Source organism: Dasypus novemcinctus, chromosome 6, assembly GCF_030445035.2.
Source record: "Dasypus novemcinctus isolate mDasNov1 chromosome 6, mDasNov1.1.hap2, whole genome shotgun sequence".
Lineage (NCBI taxonomy): Eukaryota > Metazoa > Chordata > Mammalia > Cingulata > Dasypodidae > Dasypus > Dasypus novemcinctus.
In genome coordinates this window covers 96,650,961-96,669,762 of record NC_080678.1, presented here as the reverse complement: position 1 = coordinate 96,669,762, position 18,802 = coordinate 96,650,961, and the positions used below count along the sequence as shown (strand labels likewise).

Genomic DNA, 18,802 nt, shown 5'->3' with positions numbered 1-18,802 from the left:
ACGATCCCTTTGAATGATGCAGAAAAGACATTTGACAAAATATAGCACATTTTCTTGATAGAAAATGCTCCAAATGATAGGAATAGAAGAAAGCTTTCTCAAAATGGTAAAACACATAAGTGAAAAAACTAGTTAGCATTGTATTCAACGATGAAAGATTGAAAGCTTTCCTGCTGAGATCACCAACAAGACAAGGATGCCCACTGTCATCACTGTTATTCAACATTGTGCTAGAAGTTCTATCTAGAACAATTAGGCTAGATAAAAAAATAAAAGGCACCCAAAGAGGAAAGGAAGAAGTAAAACTTGCACTATTTGCTGATGATATGATCCTATTTCTAGAAATTCCTGAAAATTCCACAACACAGCTATTAGAACTAAAACACAAGTTCAGCAAAGTGGCAGGACACAAGATTAATACCCAAAAGTCAATAGCATTTCTATACACTACTGATGTGGAATCTGAGGAGGAAATGAGAAAACAAATTCCATATTTGCAATTAAAAGAATCAAATATTTGGGAATAAACTTAACCAAGGACATAAAGGACCTATATTCAAAAGACTAGTATATTGCTAAAAGAAACCAAAGAAGACTTCAATAAATGTAAGGACACTCTGTGTTCCTGGATTGAAAGACTAAATATCGTTAGGATGTCAATTCTACCCAAACTGATTTACAGATTCAACACTACATTAAAAATCCTGGCACCCTTTTTATCTTCCAGAAATGGAAAAGCCAATTATCAAATTTATTTGGAGGAGTAAGGGGCCCTCCTTAACCAAAACTGTCTTTAAAAAGAAGAGCAAAATTGGAGAACTCTCACTTCCTGACTTTAAGCATACACTTAGCTACATTGCTAAAAACAACATGTTACTGGCATAAAGACAGATTGACCAATGAATCAAGAACTCAGAAATAGATCCTCACATCTACAGGCAAGGGGCTTATGACAAGCACTCAAGTCCTCCCAGCTGAGCCAGAACAGTCTCTTTAATAAATGGTGCTGGAAGAACTGGATATCCATATCCAAAAGAAAGAAAGAGGATCTCTATCTCACACCTTATTTTAAAAAATTAAATCAAAACAGATCAAGGACCTAAATACAAAAGCGAGAACTATAAAACTCCCAAAATAAATTGTTGTGGAATTTCATAGTGGTGATGGATGCACAAATCTGTGAATGGACTAAAAATCGCTGAATTGTACCTTTTTTAACATTTAAATTTATGGAATGAGAATTATGTCTCAATGAAGCTGTAAGAAAATCTTGTCAATAAAGTTAATGATGTCCCATTGTTAAAATTAATAAATAAAGAAAGAAAGAAAGAAAGAAGAAAATGTAGGAAGGCATCTACAAGATATTGTGATAGGCTGTATTTTCATAAACTTTACACCAAAAGCATGACCAACAAAAGAAAATAAAGATAAATGGGACCTCCTCAAAATTAAACACCTTTGTACCTCAAAGGATTTTGTCCAAAGGGTAAAAAGGCAGCTGACTCAATGGTAGAAAATAGTTGGCAATCACATATCTGATAAAAGTTTAATATACATGCTATATAAAGAGATCATATAACTCAGCAATAGAAAGGAGAACTACCCAATGAAAAAATGGACAAAAGACTTGAAAAGACAATTGTCCAAAGAAGAAATAAAAATGGCAAAGAAACATGAAAAAATGTTATACAGCACTAGTGATTAAGGTAATGTAAATCAAAACTACAATGAAATATCATTTCATACCTGTTACACTGGCTGTTATTAAAAAGTCTGAAAATTGAAAGAGTTGGAGAGGATGCGGAGAGATAGGAATGCTTATTCACTGTTGGTGGAGATGTAGAATGGTATAGCCACTGTGGAGGACTGTTTGGCAGTTTCTAAAGAAGTCAAATATAGATTTGCCATGTGACCTGGCAATACCTCTACTGGGTGTATACCCAGAAGAACTGAGAGCAGTGACAAGAACAGACGGATGTTCATAGCATTATTCATGATGGCCAAAAGTTGGAAACAACACTGGTGTCCATCAACTGATGAATGGATTAACAAATTGTGGTGTGTACACATGATGGAATATTAAGCAGCTTTAAGAAATGAAGTCATAAAGCATGTGACAACATGGATGAACCTGGAGGACATTATGATGAGTGAAGTAAACCAGACACAAAAGGACAAATACTGTATGGCTGCACTATTATGAACAAAATGTATTATGTAAACTCATGGAGTTAATAATTAAAATATAGGTCACCAGAAAATAGAATGAGGTTAGAGAATAGAGAGCTGAGGGTTAATTTGTACAGAATTAGTAAAAAGGTTGTTTGTAAATCTTTGGAAATAAATGTCTTTAGCACGTACTATTGTGAAAATAGTACATGCTAAAGACAGAAAATGTGGAACAGGTGAGAACACATCATGGTATTTTTAACTAGCAGAGCTATTATATGGCTATGACAGTGGTTGAAAGGGTATGTTTATCGTAATGTTTATTACTAGAAAGAAAGCTAAAAAATGTAACATGGGATTGTAGAACAGTGAAACCTCAGGTAAAATATGAATATGTGTGATAATGCATGCTACACTATAAATGCAAATATACTAGACAGAAGGAGCGGAACAGCTATGTGTATGGCAGGTGAAGCATAGATTGAAATGTGTTGAGTTTGGTTTGTTTGTTGTTTGTTTACTATTATTATTATTGCTGTTATTGGAATGATGAAAATGCTCCAAAAATGATTGAAGTGATGAATGGCACAATTATGTGATTATAATGAATACCATTGATTATATCCTTTGGAAGGCTTTATGCTTTATTAATATGATTCAATAAAATTGAATTGTTTAAAAAAAACTAAGTTTGTTATCAGTTTAGAAATGCTCACTAATTTTGATGGGACTGGCATCCAGGTGTTATTTCCTGAGTAACTTAATTTTTAAAACACATGGATCAAAAGTGAAACAGAACCCTCAGTTATGGCCCTAACCACTTCATTAATTTAAGGAATAGGTCTCATGAAGAAATATCTGTAGGGGATTACAGTTTCTTCGATTCCAGTTCAGTCTGTTTTTCTTCCATATATTTTAGGAAAATAAATTTCACTATGCTGCATTTGAAAATGGAAACAATAGTTACTTGGGTTTGGGATAAGGGTAATGTTCTATTCTCTATTCTTTCCTCTACTTCCCTGTGGCCACATCAATCTTATAATTAAGAATCTCTAACAGTTGTGATTGTTTTTCTCTTTTCCACCACGGATCAGGGCTCTTCTCAACAAAACGGTTCATTTCCATGGGGACGGGCATGTTGGCCCATCTCAATTGTCAGAGGAGCCAAGAAACTGGTGATCTGGACAGATCTGGAAACTCATCTCCAAAGTAGGTGCTGAGGCAATGTGGGAAGGTTGGGATTCACTGGAAAACAGAGCCCCAGGGAGTGGATGACCACAGCATGTCCATTCAGGGGCAGGAAGTGCAGGGCACTGCAGGTGCTGCCAAGTCACAGCCAAGATGGCTCATGGCCAAGACAGCTGTGTGAGGGGCAAGGCGGTCAGATCAGGAGGGAGGGGCCGCCCAGAATGAGCTCATCACCTGAATTCATAGGCCTTCCCGCTGTCATGAAAACAACACGCTAAAGACAGATCTCGTGGAACAGGGGGCCACACTGGCTATTAATTTTTTCTTCTCATTTCTCAGTTTTCCAAAAGTTTTCCCAGGTGTTTTAATAAGAGGAAAACGTGATTGGAAGGAACAAGACAAATTCTTCTCAGCACATCAGAGCTGCTCATGACGTGCCACGTGCCCTGGCTCTGCCCACGTGGTGTGACCGGGTACCCGGTGCCCAGCACTGCCTCGGAGGGGACACCAGGGATCCCCAAGGGAGCACAGGAACCCCCAGCCCTCTTTGGAAGGACCCGGAAGCATTTCCGGGGCCATCAGATGCGCTCCACCTGTACCAGGAACTCTCTTCTAGGTGAACTAGAAAGCACCCTCCATGGTTTTGGCCATCAGCACTGGGGGGCTCGGGCCCACCCCCCCTGGGGAAGGGCAGGTAAAGGGGAACAGCACTCCCTGGGCACATCACCCACGTGCTGGGTGGAGAGCCAGCGCCAAGGTCCTCCCCGTGCTCTGCCCACCTAGAGGAGCAGATGCCCACCAGTGCTGGAGAAGGGAGCAGTGCTGGGTCTACCAGGTGGCCAGGCAAGGCACTGACCCAGGAAAATGCAACCATAACAACCGGAGGCAGCGAGGAGCTGGCAGGCAGAGGGTGCTGAGGGCCGCCCAGCAGCCCAGGCTCTGGGGAAGGCCCACCCAACCCCAGCTCCCTGGGGGCTGCCTGCCAGGCCCTCTGCTTCCTAAGGCTGCTCACCCTTGGCCACATGCCTGGCACCTCAGTCCTGCCAAGTAATAGGCTGCTTCTTACATTTTCACACAATTATTACGCCCTCGAGGGCACCTACCCCTCTACTACGAGATCTTACCATGACCATGGCCCATGTTATAGGAAAGAAAACAGGCTCAGGAGCCAAGGCCTTGGGGACTGGGCCTCAGACTCTGGAGCACATGCCTGGCTGGGGCTCCTCATCTCAGCTCAGGATGAGCCACCTTCCCTGCAGGGGCCAGTGGCCCAGGAAGGGTGCAGGGCCCAGGCTGGCTGCCCATGCCCCCAGAGCCTCCTGCAGTCTCTGTCTTGGCCCTGGGGACGATGCCCTGTGAGGCAGAGCTCAGCCCTGCTCCAGGTGCCTGGGGTCTGTTTCTGGTCAGGGTGGGAGGGGGCCAGGCCCCCAGCCCATCTGACCCTGCATGGCACACTGCCTCTGACCCTACTACATCCACTGAAAGAGGCCAGCAAGGACAGGCAAGGCTGGGTGTCTCAGAAGCAACACATGCTGTGGGGTCACTCGGGACTCAGACGCATCTGGGCAGGTACTTACCTTTGAACTTGGTTCTGCTGAACTTGAATCTGCAAATAATGTCCTTCTTATTCAGGGCATTCGCAAAGCCTCTTCCATGCACCTTGATATCAGGGCTTTCTGCAAGGACAACGTGGAACAGGCTTGTGAGGATGCACTCAGAGCTGTGTTCCCTCAGCTCTTCCTTTCAGGACAGGCTGCCCCAGAACGAACACCCAAGGGGACTCAGGCAAGGAAGCAGCTGTGGGGACACCACCTCTGGGGAACACCACCTCCAAGCAGCCTCTTCTCACCACTGATTCTTAGAAACCCTGACTGTGCCCTGCCAGGCCTCTCCTTAGGGTGAGCTCTGCCCCTGAAATCCCAAGGGGCTCCCTAAAGCCATGGGATGCTGGCAGTGGGCAGTCACCCCTTGCTTTACAGGTGAGAGCAGAGCTCAGCCCAGGCAGGGAGGGCCTCCCACTCGCAGACTCAGCACCAAAAGTCACTGCCAAGCAGGTCCCCACTGGCCGCGCTCAGCAGGGGCCCACGGCCATGGCCAGGGAAAGGGCTCCTGCCCAGGTCCCAGGTGGGGGCGGGACTCAGGATTCCACCTCGGGGAGGAGGCAGCTGCCGGCCGATCAGCAGGTGCCCCTGCCAGGCTGGGAGGCCCTTCTCCCACTGCGCTGAGCTGGGGCATGCTGGATGTCGGGCTTGGCCATGTCTTTCCTCCATGCCTGAGCCACGCATGTCAGGTTCCCCATCCTCTGAAGCTGTGACTTGCAGGTTTCAAATGGCCACTCAGTTTTGTGCGGTGGGGATGATGGCTAATTGCTTCTGTGTAATGTGCATCTCATTTGTTCCTGTGCTCCACCAGCTGGTGCTGTGTCGAGGGTGCTCTAAATATGCTTTTCCTTTCTTCTTGTTTGTAAACATTTTTTTTTGAGAGGGGACAAATGTACTTGCACACAGATACCCACAAGCACCCTCACAGAGCCACTCACAAATGAGCAACTTCCTGCACACTTCAAACACACTCACACACCACACACATTCACACACACACAAACACATGCACACACATATAGACACCCAAATATAAACAAAGGCACATACACATGCATATGTGCACACACCACACATCCAAACACACATATTCATGCTCACATGTACACATGCATACATTGCAAATACACACACACACTGCATGCACATAGACAGATACATACACAAACATGATTCTCACACATGCCCATGAACACACAAACATAAATGGATATGTGTGCATGCACACATATGCACACATACACAACCCAAACACACACATACACACGCATGTACACACATGATGGTATCCACATGCACACACATATGGAGTCTGAAACACATACACACAAACATGCATGCATACACACATACAGGTTCATGCTCCTCTTATACTCGTATCTGTGCACAAAAGCATGCCTGCACACACACAATTGTTCTGGTCCACTAGGCTGCCAAAAGCAACATACCAGAAATGGGTTGGCTTTTACAGTGGGGATTTATCAGCATACAAGTTCACGGTTCTGAGCCTTGGAAAGGTCCAAATCAAGGCACCATCAAGATGGTACCTTCCCCCTGAAGACCAGCTGCCAGTGACCCTAGCCTCCTCTGTCACACCGCAAGGTCCTTGGTGGCATCTGCTGGTCTCCCTCCTCTTCCAGGCTGTGTTGCTTCCAGCTTCTTCCTTCCATGGCTTTCTCTCTTTGTGTGGATTTCATTATCTTATAAGGGACTCCAATAAGAGGATTAAGACCCACCCTGGGCCAGGCCTTAACTGAAGGAACCTCATTAAAAGGCCCTACTTACTATAGGTCCACACCCACGGGAATGGATCAGCTTTAAGAATGTACTTTTCTCGGGTCTACACAGGTTCAAACCATCACACTCCACCCCGTGAACTCCAAAAAGACATGTTCTTGCCATATTGAAATACATTAATTATATCACAACATCCCAGAAGCCTTAATTCATTTCAGTAACAATATTAAGTAAACTTCTTATCAAAATCAGTTACAGCTGTCATCTGTCCTGGGGCACAATTCCTCTGGCTGTGGACCTGGGGACTCAGAGAACAAGTTACCTGCTTTCAAGAGACACAGAAGGGATAGTCATAGGGCAAACATTCCCACTGCCATAGGGAGAAATTGGAAGGAAAACAGGGGTCACGGGTCCCAAACAATTCCAAAACCCTTCAGGGCAGACCCATGAGATTGCCAGGTCTGAGAGTCATTATGGAACAACAGTGTGACCTCAGGCCCTAATACATCAGAAGCCCCACCCTTTCCGGGTGTTTGACAGGATCCCTGCCCACCCCAAACAATGGGGTGAAGGCTCCAGCATCGTCAAATATTGAGGTGACAGCCAGCTCTCAGCCCCAACTTGTCAAGCATCTGGGTGGCAAACAGTCTCTCCATCATCCCCAAGGCATCTGAGAAATCTCGGGTGGTGGCACTCTTCCAACAAGACAAAAGGTTGCTGCCTCCAAGCTCCTGGGCGTACTCACACCTTCACATAGCAGGGCTGACCTCCAAGTTCCCAGGTGTACTCACACCTTCCACATGGCAGGGCTGACCTCCAAGCTCCCAGGTGTACTCGCACCTTCCACATGGCAGGGCTGAACTCCAAGCTCTCATTGTACTCACACCTTCCACATGGCAGGGCTGAACTCCAAGCTCTCATTGTACTCACACCTTCCACATGGCAGGGCTGACCTCCAAGCTCCCAGGTGTACTCACACCTTCCACATGGCAGGGCTAACCTCCAGGCTCCCGGGTGTACTTGCACCTTCCACATGGCAGGGCTGAACTCCAAGTTCTCTGTGTACTCACACCTTCCACATGGCAGGGCTGAGCTCCAAGCTCCTGTATGTACTCACACCTCCACATGGCAGGGCTGACCTCCAAGCTCCCAGGCGTTCTCACACCTCCACATAGCACGGCTGACCTTCAGGCTCCTGGGTGTACTCACACCTTCTACATGGCAGGGCTGGTCTGCTCTCTTGGCTGAATACTGTCTACAGTGCAGACCTCGGCTGCCATGGTTGTGCCTTTGAAGTCATTTTTCCATCAATCTACCCCATTTCTGTTCTTTATAGACCAAACCAGTAATGGCTCCATTCATACAGATTTTGCAAAAAACTTGTTGGTTTCACAGGTAGAACACTGGGGTCCAGGCCATAAGACAAAGGACCTTCTGGAGATCCTCCCTGGATGGTTGCATTCCCAGTCCTGATGCACACTGATGACCAGCTTCCTGTTCAGGGATATTTTCACATGGGGCACTATTCTCTGGGGACTCACTTTCCAGAACCTCAGAATTTACCAAGTCATCAATATCTGCTCTCTTTGTGCCCATCAGTTCAGTCCTCACTTATCCCTTTCCTCTCACATTTTACTATGAGCTTCAAGGAGAAGCCAGGCTGCATTTTCTACATTTAGTCTCAAATCTCCTCAGCTACATTTCCAAGCTTGCCATTTCCAAATTCTATCATCTTCCATATGATATCAGGACTCAACTTTGCCAAATTCTCTGCCACTTTAAAACAAGGATCGCCTTTCTTCCAGTTTGCAACGACACACTCATCATCTCTGACTAAGGCCTCATCGGAAGTTCCTTTAGCATCTGTGTTTCTACCAACAATCTCTTCAAAGTACTCTGGGCCTTTTCTCTCAAGCACCACCCAATTCTTCCACCTCTACATTTTTATCCCATTTAACAGCTTTTTTTTCTTTGTATTTTTTAACATTATTGAATTATATCACTCATGCATAAACATAGATAAAGAAATAGTGTGTAAGAAACATATAAACCTCATACAGGGCTCTCATACCTCACCCTATCACCAATACCTTACATTGTTGTGGAGCATTTTTTACTAATGATTAAAGAGCATCCTTAAAATATTACTAACCAAAGAATCTTACATTTGGTTTATTTTTCCCTAACCCACCCTATTATTATTTTTTATGTTTATATCATTTATACATGAACACACATAAATAATATGTGTATAGAAAAGTTGGGAACTTACAAAGCAAACATGCATAACATCATACAGAGATCTCATACATCAACTCACCACCAACATTTTGCATTGTTGTGAGACATCTGTTACAAATTATGAAAGAATTTCTTCAAAATCTTACTCCTAACCATAGTCCTTATCTTTTATTTGGTATATTTTTCCCCCATACTACCCTGCTATTATGTTTTTAATGTATTTTTATGATAGAAGTTACAAACTTACAAAACAATCATGTACATGTACAGAATGCTTATACAGCATCCCTCTGTCAACACATCACACCATGGTGGAACATTTGTTACAGATTATCAGACAATATCATCGATCATTACTAGGTCCATAGCATATATTTTGCACACTTTTTCCATACTCAAACAGTATCAACACAGTACATCTTTAACATAGATGCATGTATATTACATCACTGCTGTTAACCACAGCACATAGGTCACTCCAATTGTTTTCCCATGCTTCATCACATTCCCACCAACCTGCAATAGTGATGTACTTCTGCTGTAGTTCACATAGAACTCTTGCATCTGTACCATCAACCACAATTCCCATCCACCTCTGGTTTTACTGTGTTATTTAGTCCCTAGTTAATTCTCTAGCTTTCTGTCAATTGGCATTTACATTCCTAGACTACCCTTTTCAGCCACATTCCCATTTATAAACCAGCTGTTACTCACTATAATGTGGTACCTTCAACTCTATACAGTTCCACACTTTTACAGTAAGGTTAATTAAAACTTTTACATACATTAAACATCAGTGGTATACCTCAGTCCTCCTCTTATCTCCTTTAAGACTCCACCACCTACCACCAGGTCTTAAAAATATTTTACTACATTTTCTTCTAGAAACTTTATGGCTCCTGCTTTTACATTTAGATTTTTTATCAATTTTGAGTTAATTTTTGTAGAAAGTGTGAGATATAGGGGTGTCCTCTTTCCTTCTTTTGACTATGAAAATCTAGTTCTCTCAGCACCATTTGTTGAATGGACTGTTCTGCTCGAGTTGGAGGTGTTTGACAGGCTTGTCAAAAGTCACTAGACCATAGATGTGAGGGTCTTACTTTTGAACCATCAGTCTGGATCCATCGGTCTATGTGTCTGTCTTTATGCCAGGACCATGCTATTTTACCACTGTAGCTAGGTAATATGAATTAAAGACTGGAAGTGAGAGTCCACCAACTTCACTTTTCCTTTTAAGATGTTTCTGGCTATTAAAGACCCCTTACCATTCCAAATAAATTTGATAAGTGTGTTTTCCATTTATTTTTTAAAGGCTGATAGAATTTTTATCAGGTTTGCATTGAATCTGTTTATTAGTTTGAGTAGAATTGGTATCTTTAATGATATTTAGGTTTCCAATCTGTGAGCATGGAATGTTCTTCCAGTTATTTAGGTCTTTTTTTTTTTTTTTTCTTTTAACAATGAGTTGCAGGTTTCTGAATAAAAATGCTTTACATTGTTAAGTTTATTTCTAAATATTTAGGTTTTATCTTTTCTGTTTTATTTTCACTATTCTTTTTGCACTTTTACTTACTTTTACTAATATGTTCTTCATTTGTAGAATCTCTCTTAAGCCTCTCTCTCCTGTCTTTTCTTTTCAGGCTCCTGCACTCCCTTTAGTATTTCCTGCAAAGCTGATTTCTTGGTTACAAACTCTCTCAGTCTCTGTTTATCTGTGAATGTTCTAAACTTTCCCTCATTTCTGAAAGACAATCTTGCTGGATATAAGATTCTTGGCTGGAAAATTTTCCTCTTGCAGTATCTTAAATATATCATACCACTGTCTTCCTGCCTCTGTGGTTTCTAATGAGAAATTGGCACTTAGTCTTCTTGGGTATCCTTTACATGTTATGCATTGCTTTTCTCTTGCTATTCTCAGAATTCTCCCTTCGACTTTGGCATTTGACATTCTGATTAGTATGTGCCTCACAGTTGGTCTATTTGGATTTATTCAGTTGGGAGTACTTTGCGCTCCTTGGACATGGATATCTATATTCTTCAATAGGGTTGGGAAATTTCCTACCAGTATTTCTTCAAATATTCCTTATGCCCCCTTTCCTTCTCTTCTCCTTCTGGGACACCCATGACATGAATGTTTGCACTTCTCTTGCTGTTATTTAGTTCCCCAAGACCATGTTCAATTTTTTCCATTCTTTTCTTCATCTGTTCTTTTCTGTGTTTGCTTTCAGAGTTCATTTCTTCAAGCTGACCAATCCTTCCTTCCGCATCTTCAAATCTGCTATTATATAATTCCAGTGTATTTTAAATTTCATTTATTGCACCTTTCATTCCCATAAGTCTGCTATTGTTCTATGTATGCTTTCAAATTCTTCTTTGTGCTCATCCAATGTCTTTTTAGCATCCCTACTCTCCTTAGCCATCTCATTGAATTTATTGAGGTTTGTTTCAATATCTATGATTAGATGTCTTAACTCCTTTATGTAATGTGGAGGCTTGTCTTGTTCCTTTAACTGGGCCATATCTTCCTGTTTCTTGGTGTGGATTGGAATTTTTGTTGCTGCTTGGCATGTGGCTACTAAATGTATTTATTCTGGGTGCAGTTTCTCTCTTTAGGGCTCTTGTATTTTCTCCCTTGTTTGTCATTTAGTACAAGCCAAGGATGTCATTGGTGCTGTAAGCTGTGGAGGGTCAAGCTACCCTCATTGCCCCAGGGACTGATGATGCTTCTCCCAGTTTTCTCCTTTGCCAGGGGTAGGGACAGAGCTGCACCCTTGTATAATAATTCAAGTCATACAGTCCTAGACTGCAGTTGCCCAGAGAGACTGATGAAGCTTCACGCCCCTTTCTTCCCAGCCTGGGGAGGAGATCAAGCTGCAGGTGTGGGCAGCAATCTATGCCATGCAGGCCCAAAATGATGACAGATGACCTGGTAGACTTCTAACTATTTGGTCTGTGCCAACCAAATAAACCCACAGTTACTCAGAGAGGCTGGTGCAGGGCCTGACAGCTTCCTCTCTGCTAGAGGTGGGGCTGAAGCATAGGCTAGGACTGCAGGATGATCTTGGTGAAAGAAGCTGGTCCCTACCTTCACTGTAATTTTCAGTCAACCTGGCTTACCCTCATCCTGGGGGATGGAGTCAAAATGGTGGCTACTGGCCTCTTTCAAACTTGGACTGGCTCAAACTTCAGCAGTTCTTAGGATTATATTTGAACCTGCTGAATTTTCTAATTAGTAGTTGAATTTGGTGCCCAAACATCTCTTCCTGGTTTTTGGAAGTGGAACTTCCAGTTCTAGACACAGAATAGCTCCTGATGTTGCAGGATATTTATCTGGTCTCCTGGAAGCCCCAAACAGGTGACTTAGACAGCTCTGGGGGGTTACTAACAGCCCTGTAGCACAAACTGACTCCAGGAGCTCCTTATTCTGTTGCCATTTTGCTGGTTGTCCCATCTAACAGCTTTTTAAACATTTTTGGTATTTGCAATAGCAGTTACCCACTTTCTTATTACCAAAATCTGTTACAGTTTGCTAGGCTGCCAAAAGCAACATACCAGAAATGGGTTGGGTTTTTGAGTGGGGATTTATTTGCTTTCAGATTACAGTTCTGAAGTCTTCTTCCTGAAGACCACCTGCTGATGATCCTGGACTCCAATGTATGTCGCATGGCACATGGTGCATCTGCTGATCTCTCCCTTCTCTTCTGGGTGTCCTTATTTCCAGTGTCTTGCTTCTGTTGCTGTCTCTCTCTTCTTCTGAATTTCATTTACTTTAAACAACTCCAGTAATAGGACAGAGAGCAACCCTGGGCTATGCCGTAATTGAAGTAACCTCCTCAAAAGGGAAAGGCCCGACATACATTAGGTTCACACCGACAAGAATGGAATAGCTTTAAGAACATGCTTTTATGGGGTCTATACAGCCTCAACCACCACAACACATGTACATACACACACACAAACACATGCCAACACCCACATGCACATATATACACTCATGAAAAGGCCCACACATACAAACATTCACACCCATATATATTCACAAACATACACACAAGCATATCCACATACACACATGGATGTACATACACATGCACACACATACCTCTGTCTACACCAGTGACACCTCAGCCCTTACCTCCCATGCAGACACTGGTAGGCTCCAGAGATTTAATTTTGATACAGCTCTTCTCAATTACCTAGAATCCACAGTGGGCAGAAGGGCAGTATGTGAGCTCTGGGGAGATTCTCGACAAGCCCCTCCTCACTTTCAGCTTCTCACACCCATCGGGCTTCTCACGTCCAGTTCCCACTCACCTGGGAAATGATGCTTGACAGGGAGTTCAGATCAGGGACCCCAAAAACATGGTCCTTGGAATGTGCAATTCCTTCCAGCTACGAGGGAGAGGAGGTGGTTGGGGCGCACAGCCAGGGCATGGAAGGAGCAACTGGTTCCACAAATGGGACAGTGCCTGGCCAACACGTCAGGGTCTGGGCAGTGTTTCCCTGGAAGTAGATCCTTCATCTGCAGCAGAACTCATGGGGGCAGCCTCCACCCTCAGCTGGGGTGCAACTGAGCCCACCAACTCCACCCTTTAAAGTGGACGGGGTAGACCCAAGTAATTGCGGGGGGTTAGGATGGCATCCTTAAGCTACCCAGGGAAAGCAGCCTCTGACACCTGCCCCAAACCAGGCTCAAGGGCGGCCCCTGCATTACCTGTTCTCACTTACCTGTTTTTGCTCAAACTTGTTTGCACCAATGGCAGAAACGATCGCTCCCATCTTCCGAGCCTTTCGAGCCTAAGAGAAAGAAGGTGTTGAGTAGAATTTCCCAGAATCAGTGCAGCATAATGGCTGTAATGATGGATTGGACTCACTTCCTCCGCAGCTAGCCAGTCTGCCCCTTCAGGTATTTTTGCAGCCGTCAGAGCATAGACCACTCTGGTGACCTTCCTACCTGGAGGACAAGCAAAGTGGGGTCAGGTGGGAAGGGCACCTGGGGTGCACAAGGGAGCCACGGTGGCAGAACTTCAGGGCTGCCCATGCTGGGACACGGCCCAGTGCCCCACACCAAGTCCTCACAGGCAAGGCATGGGCAGCTCACTGGGATGCATGTGCCAGCCACCCTACTCTGCAGGCTTTCAGCAGAGAAGGGCCTGAGCCCAGGACCCACCTGGCAGACAGGAGACCGAGCCCACCTAAGGGCCCCTCCTGCCTGGCTGCCCCACCCCCCCACCAGATGGTACCACCTGTGCCAGGAAGGGAAACCCATCTCGTGCACCTGACAGGTGCAAGACTCCAGAACAGCAGGGAGACCACAGGCTGACCTGCTGTAATGGGTGGGCAGCAGGTTTAGGGTAAGGGATCCGTGATCTGGGCTGGCCTGGGGGTTCTTGCCAGTGTCCTGGGCCCCAGGGCCCCTGGCCAAGGCCCTGGATGGGGGACCATGCGCCCAGCCAAGGGCTCTGCAAACCCCAGTGCAGCCCCCTGAGAAGCCTGGAAGGACGTCAGTACTGGTCTGTGGACAGCACCCAACACCATCAGGGAGGAAGGCACAGGGTGGAAGGAAGAAGAGCCGAAAGCCACAGTGCAGCTCAGAGGGCGCAGCAGGCAACAAAGGGTGGCAATCGAGAAGACGTCCCATAAATCAAACCCTATGTCTGCGTGGGGCCCTCGTCTGCTTCCTTTTTTTTCCCCAACTGCAGGTCAGAGAGGGAAGTGGCCTCACCTGGACGCATTTGCAGCCTCTCAAAACCAAAGGTGCAGGCAGATACCTTAGTTCTCATAAAGGCAAGGTGGGTATTATCCTAGCCTCCTTGTACAGAGGAGGATTCTAACTCAGAGACCATAAGGAACTTCCTCCAGCTCAGAGCTAGAACATGGGGGAGGGATCGGGATGCGAATGCACTGATGCCCAAGCCCGGCTTGGCCCTCGACCCCTGAGAACATGGAGGGCAGGAGGGGGCTTACCTCGAGAGCTGGATTTTCTCATCATCATATTTGCCTGCAACAAAAGAAGGAAATGTTGGACAAGGGGGTTAGATGAACAAGGAGCCCTCCAAGAACGTGATACAGAGGGATGAACTCCCCAGGCTCCAGCAGCTGTACCTTCTCTAGTCCTTCATTCATGTAGGAAGATGACACCAGATTACGCTCATGCATGAGTCTCCGAAGACCTTGTTGAAGATATTCTCTGAAACGCAACATGGAGAAGGCAGTGAGGTGGGCGTGGCCCTCCCACAGTGGCTCTGCATGGACGTGCAAGGACGCGGGTGCATCTCACATGCAGACAGGGCTCCGCTGTCCCCATGGGCTCGATCTGGCTTGCTGGGTGCATCCCTGACCCACAGCACCCAGTCGCCAGTCCAAGGGACCCTGCCTCTGACCGTCCACTCCACAGCAGGGGCATCCCTGCACGTGCAGCTGCGAGGCAGCACTCAGGAGGGACCAGTGTTTCTGTGGAACTCCTGGGGGACCCCCGGCAGGTGGCCCACTGGAGGCTGTGTTTGGGGAAGCTTGTCCTGCTTCTCCACTGCCCTCCCCCTCCCCTGTTCAGCAGCCCCCTGGGGGGGAGCTCAGTGCCACTAGATGCTTGTGTCAGTGCTAGAGGAAGCAGCAAATAGGCCTAAGAGGGTTCCTGGGCTGCTGGGGGAGAAAGGCCGAAAGCTGGTAGGAGGGTGGGCTGTGGGCAGGGGGGGGGCAGAGGGGGTGGCCTCACAGGCCCACCCAGCCCAGGAGGTGGGCTGGGACCCCTGGAGGCTGGTGTGCAGGCTCCACCTCCCTGGGCAAGCCCCTCCTCCTGCAGGTGCCTCTTGCCCTAGGACCCCCCTCCCCGATCTCACTCTCCTGACAGCCCAGCTGGGGCCACCCAGTCCCTATGCTCTGGCCTCTGCCCCCACAGCAGACCCTCCAGGACCCTGCACCTGCCGCCCGCGGCCCCATGCTCTCCACACACACCCCAGGGGGTCGGGCTCCCTCTGCTCCCAAGTCCAGGGACACTTCAGGCCCTACCCCGCCCCTCTGCCCCACCCCTCCTTAGCTCCAGCAGGGAGCACCTGTGGGAGCACCAGACCCAGGCTGCCCCAGCTCTGCTGCAGGCCACACACCCCCAGGGCTGCTGCTTGAGGACTCAGGGCTCCCTGCACGTGTACCCCCTGCACAGCTCCTGCAGCCTCCTGCCTGGGGGGGCCTTCCTACCCCAGGCCAGCTCCCCTTGGACACCACGGCCCCAACCAGGGGCCTTCCAAGACTTGCTTCCTCCCACCTCCAAACTCACATGACACCCACTCCCCCTCCACGCTCTCATGCTGCCCAGAGCATCAGCCCTTGCAGCTCCTCCTGGAGCACCATGGGGAGGACTGGCCCCCCCGGCACCCCCCCTCAGGTGCTGCCTCCTGCTACTCCTGCTGCCCTGCCTTCCCTCCAAGTTGCAGGCAGCGTGCTCTGCTCCAACCCCAGGTGCCACCCATAGGCTGACATGTACCCAAGGCTCCTTTGGGCTCCCCACTCGGGATGGAGCCCCAGCTCTGGCGTCCCCATGTGCCTGGACCCTGCGGCCACCAGGCACATTGCCAGCCCCACCCCCAGGCTTTGTGACCCCATCCAGGCCACCGTGTGTCCCTAGCTGTGCCTACCCCATGCCTGCGGGACCCTGCCCTTGGGCTCCTCTTTTGACCCACTCTGACTTCCCCGGACCCTTTGCTCCAGCACCCTGACTGCCCCCATTGTCCCGCCTGGTTCGGACCCTGCCCCCCCAAATCTAGAGGGGGACGAACAGGCACAGGGCTGGGCTCACAGCACAGGCAGGGCTGGGACAGGACATGCACGAGTCTCCACCAGCCCCCCTGGGTCCCTGGACTCTTCAGAGACTCTGATGAAGGGAGGTGCTGCCAGGGGGTGCTCAGGACAGAAGGGAGACAGGGGAAGGGGTGAGGAGAGAACACTGGGGGAGACAGTGCCAGGTGCCAGGCGTCCCCAAGGAACCTGGGTCCTGGGTGAGGGCCAGCCTGATGCTGGGGCTCATTCCTCACTGCCCTGCGGGGCCTCCGGGTCTGCTGAGGGCATCGGGGGGTCTTACTCGTCTGACGTGAGGTCCATGGACACGTAGCCCTGAGAGTCAAACGTGATGAAGGCAATCCGCATTTTCGGGCTGTGAGGAAGCACCCACTCATGAGAGGCCGCTCACAGCTGGAAGCCACACGCCCAGGCAGCCAGGCTGGGCCCCTGCCCAGCCACCCCCTCCCCACCACATCTCACGTCTGGGCGCACTCCCCACCAGGCAGTGCCGACAACTTGAGTGAAGGACTTGGAGGCTTCACGCAAGAGCGGGTGCCAGGATGGCATTCTGCCCACTCCTGGAGCCCAACACCCCAGAAGATGCGCCTACCTGCACACACATGTGCACACCTGCACACACCTACACACACCTGCAGTGGCATCGAGACCTGCACTCGCATCTCTGAGGTGTCTCCCTTCTACTGTGATATTCTTGTAGCTCTGTCCCTCCTTCCCCTCCCCATCTCCCCTCCCCCATCACCCCTCCTCCAACAATTAGCCCCTCTGGGGAGCTGGTCACCACCTCCCTGTCCTGGCCGTGGATGGACTTTACTGAGCTGCCCCCCCCTTGGCACCACCCCTCGGCCACCACAGGGGGCATCCACTGGCATCTGTCCATCTGTCCTCTGCTCTGGTTCAGAGCCCTGGCCTCAGGGCTCCCACCCGAGGGACGTGCAGGCCCCTGGAGGCTCCAAGGGATGTGTGCTCTGCCTGGCCGGGGCCGAGCTCCCACAGCCCAAGGGGCCCGCAGCTCAGAGAAGCCTTACTTCTTTAATTTATTCATGATGTTGGCAACAAAGTTGTAAATGCTCTTCCAGCTTTTCCCCACAAAGGTTGACCTGAGGACAAGAGGGCATGGGTCAGGGGGACGAGGTGCCCTGTCAGGCAAGCAGAGTTTCTACCTGTGCCCCAATTCCAGCTGCCTCTCTAACAGGTGCCTCCCTCCCAGACACAGCCTTGGAGAGCAGCAGCCCTCAGGCCCCACAGTGCATCTGGTGAGCAGGGCAGGGGAGTGCCCCCAGCCCATTTGCCCAGGTCAGAGGAGCTTCCTGGACTGGGACCTTCCAGTGCTGAAGCCGAGTCAGCCCCAGGCAGACAGAGGTGTGGACCCTGGAGAGGCCGAGAGGGCCAGGAATGGGGGTGATGGATTGGCTGGCTGAGCCCATCAGGTGCTGACCAGCAGGGAAAGCCACAGGCCCTCCCACCCACACTTTCAGGCTCTTTCTCCCTCTGAGTAAATGGAGAAGCTTCTCCAGGTTGTGTTCAGTGCCTGGAAGAAGTGAGGTGGTTGGAGGAGGCTGAGGCTCAGAGCCCCTTCTGGCCAGGTGGGAAGCCGCTCATATCTACGTATCTCCCCTGGGTTCAAGGTCTTTGCATGTCCATAGATCTGTTGTGTACAGCTTTGTGGAGCTGGGCATGACTCAGGTTATGGAGGGAAGTGGCAGGTGCCTGGGTTCCATGCAGGCCTGCAGTCTGAGGGCCTGCAGAGGTAAGTTATGGGGGCAAGGCTGGCCCCAGGCCTCCTTATTCCCTGCTGGCTCTCTCCCTGGATTTGTGACCATTCAAGTCTCCCCTATGCCATGCATCAGAGGGACCAACCCACAGGGAGGCCCTTCCTTTCCCTTCCAGCAATTAATGTACCATTGGGCAGTTTGGAGCTCTGTATCCATAAAAAACATGTTCTGAAACTAAATCCATTACTCTGGGTATGAACCCTTGAGGATAAGGACTTTGATGAGGTTGCCTCAGATAGTATGTGGTCCAGAATGGGTCCTAATCCTGTTACTGAAGACCTTTAGGTAAGGACACAGAGA

At 48.3% G+C, this 18,802-nt stretch overlaps 2 long non-coding RNA genes across 2 annotated transcripts; both read right to left on the bottom strand.

Annotated features, from left to right (window-relative positions):
- Nucleotides 1–4,940: 4,940 nt before the first annotated feature.
- LOC131278891 (uncharacterized) lies at nt 4,941–13,293 on the bottom strand. Its single transcript, XR_011648951.1, has 3 exons — nt 13,251–13,293; nt 13,072–13,132; nt 4,941–5,033 (listed from the first exon to the last, which is right to left on the bottom strand). It is a non-coding gene; the product is annotated as an uncharacterized lncRNA (long non-coding RNA).
- Nucleotides 13,294–13,682: 389 nt separating this feature from the next.
- Nucleotides 13,683–14,939, bottom strand: LOC131278988 (uncharacterized). The gene is made up of 3 exons (XR_009186336.1): nt 14,904–14,939; nt 13,811–13,890; nt 13,683–13,733 (listed from the first exon to the last, which is right to left on the bottom strand). It is a non-coding gene; the product is annotated as an uncharacterized lncRNA (long non-coding RNA).
- Between the last annotated feature and the right edge of the window lie 3,863 nt (nt 14,940–18,802).